Raw genomic sequence first — 3,219 nt, forward strand, 5'->3', positions numbered from 1 at the left:
CTCCTGCCTCAGCCTCCCAAGTAGCTGGGACCACAGGCGCCCACCACAATGCCCGGCTATTTTTTGGTTGCAGCCATTATTGTTGTTTGGCGGGCCCAGGCTGGGGATTCAAACCCGCCACCTTAGGTGTATGTGGCTGGCGCCTTAGCCACTTGAGCCACATGCGCCGAGCTGATAAAAATCTTTTTAAAAGAAAAGTAGCTGTAATCCCAGTCACTTTGGAGGCTGAGGTGGGAAGATTGTTTGAGCCTAGGGGTTTGAGGCTAATGAGCTGTGTTTATGTCACTGCACTTCTAGCCTGAGCAATGGAGCAAAAAACCCCCCTCAGTTTAGGGACCCAAGCTAAAGGGCATAGAATCCCCTGCCTAGTCCTGTGGCTCCCTCTTCACTCTCCCTCTGGCTGCTCGTGGACCCCCAGAGTGCCCTTAAATTGACATAGAAAATGGCAGGGATTCCAGGGCTGGGATGATGGCTCATGCCTATAATCTCAGTACCCTGAGAGGCCCAGGTTGGTGGATTGATTGAGCTCAGGAGTTCAATACCAGCCTGAGCAAGGTCGAGACTGCATCTCTAAAAATAGCCAGGCGTTACCCCTGTAGTCTCAGCTACTCAGGAGGTAAAGGGATTGCTTAAGCCCAAGAGTCTGAGGTTGCTGTGAGCTATGACACCACAGCAGTTTACCAAGGGCAACACAATGAGACTCTGTCTCAAACAAACAAACACACAAACTAACAAAAAGAAAATGCTAAGGATTCCTTTAGCATGGGCCCCTAAATTACTATATGAAGCAGAGAGCTCCCTCCCATCTCACCTATGTAGCAAACTGGACTTTCTGTGACCAAGAATTAGACATCTGTTGTACAGGGTATCCATAAAGTTTATGTGAAATTTTCTATGTTAAACTATTTTAAATTGTGGGCAGTGCCTATGGCTCAGTGAGTAGGACACCAACCCCATATACCAAGGGTGGTGGGTTCACGCCCAGCCCTGGCCAAACTGCAACAAAAAAAATAGCCGGGCCGTGTGGCAGGCGCCTGTAGTCCTAGCTATTCAGGAGGCTGAGGCAAGAGAATCACTTGAGCCCAGGAGTTGGAGGTTGCTGTGAGCTGTGTGACACCATGGCACTCTACCGAGGGCAATAGAGTGAGGCTCTGTTTCTACCAAAAAAAAAAAAAAAACTGGTTTAAATTGCACACGAACTTTATGTCCACCCTGTATAATTCCACTGTGATTTGGGATTCACATGGCAGAGTAGCTGGTCTTTCCTCTAGGAGCCTCTGCCAGGCTTCCCACCTTGAGATCCTTTGTCTGAGTCAGCAGATGGTGTGTACACTAGCCAGTTGCTCAAAATATCTATTCAAATGAAATGATATGCTTGAGAACTGGGAAAATTAACATAGGATAGATTCACACATATCTACTGTGTCCATTGTGAGATGGACTGTAACCCAAATGCCTGTGTCCCTTGTCATCCAAACCCCATCTAACTAATGAACTATGGAGACATCAAAGTGCCTAGGAAGTGGCATCAGTTTAGAGCTGGTGTCAAATGATTTGTTGCCTGGGGTGTCCCTTCCTCTAGAGCATGGCCATCCTGGTCAGAAGCTGCACCTCCCTTCAGTATAGCCTTGGGTGCTTCCGCCAGACCCAACAGAGGGCTCCCTGTCTGGAATGACTCACATCCAGGAATTACAAGAGGAATTTCAACACCTCTGCACTGTGACCAAATCCAGGCCATATTCCCAAGACCCAGGGTTTTTCCACCACCACATCCACATTTTCACCCCTGTGCTGCCCTCTGCTTTTGTCCTAGAGGGTGACAACATGGAAAATAAGCCAGGGTTCTCTGTGGCCACACCACTCAGCTGGTCCATCCTGATGAGTTCACCTGCCTGGCTAGCCATGTGGCCTCTGCCCCCACCACCCCCAGATCTCTTTACTCTGGTTCTTAGCAGCTCTGCCCTTTCATCCCTACCCAATTCTGCCAGCCCCTCCAGAGCCTTTTGGGGTGTTGTCAGTCCCTCCCTAGTCTTGATGTCTTGGTGAGAGGTGTCCTTCAGGCCCTCTCACACAACAGCTAAGGGACAACTAAGCTGATGGAGCACTATGCATTCCTGGATGCCTTATTCCCCATTAAACGGAGGAGTTTCCAGTATTTCACTTCATTCCTGTAGGCTTCATGAGCCCTGGTTATAATGACCAGAACACAAACAGTACCCTCCAAGGCAGCCCCTTAGCATCCCTCCAGCCCTGATCCAAAATTTGTCATTTTTACCTTGATTTAGGACTATCTTCCTCTAATACCCATTCCTCTCAATTATGCTGAATGGGATTTGCAAAATGGTACAATTGTTTGGGTGTTCTCTTCCTAGGTTTACTTTTTTTTTTTTTTGGAGACAGAGCTTCAAGCTGTCGCCCCCGGGGTAGAGTGCTGTGCCATCACAGCTCACAGCAACCTCCAACTCCTGGGCTCAAGCAATTCTCCTGCCTCAGCCTCCCAAGTAGCTGGGACTACAGGTGCCCACCACAACGCCCGGCTATTTTTTGGTTGCAGCTGGATTCAAAACCGCCAGCTTAGGTGTATACGGCTGTCGCCTTAGCCGTTTGAGCCACAGGCACCAAGTCCCAATGTCATTTTCTATTTATAGTGGATTAAAATAAAATATGAAGCCCCCCAGCTGATTGATTGGGCCCCTCTTGGTCTAGAGGACCCCAGAAATACCGTAAAGCTGAGTTGCCTTGTTAACCCTCCCTTACCTTTTGGAGATGTACTTTGTAACTTATCACCAGGCCTACGGCCATATAAGACAAAGCTTAAACTACACCTGTAGGTCATCAATTTACTTAACAGATCTTTTGAGTCTGAGTCTATTTCAGGTAGCTCATCTCTGATTAACATACTTCCTTAACTTAAAAAAGTCCAAGCCTAATCTAGACAAAGCTTCATTTCTTTTTCTTTTTTTTTTTTAAGGCCCCTAGCGGGGCTGGGAGGGACAAGTAGGACAGGTGGGCAGTGGCCACTTTCCCGGTGCTCCTGGAGGGTCAGTGTCTTGGGAAAGGGCTGGGGTCCTGGGCTCCTGTGGCTGCGCTGGCTGCTCAGGCCACCATAATCCAGCTCCCAGCTCCTAGGTGGGTAAGGGAGGTGGAAAGACTTGTGGCCCAAAGCTTCATTTCTTTAACCAATTACAAATCAAAGAATTTCTTTTTTTTTTTTTTTTT

Source organism: Otolemur garnettii, unplaced genomic scaffold (assembly GCF_000181295.1).
Source record: "Otolemur garnettii isolate 467f Iridium unplaced genomic scaffold, OtoGar3 scaffold00007, whole genome shotgun sequence".
In the NCBI taxonomy this organism is placed as follows: domain Eukaryota; kingdom Metazoa; phylum Chordata; class Mammalia; order Primates; family Galagidae; genus Otolemur; species Otolemur garnettii.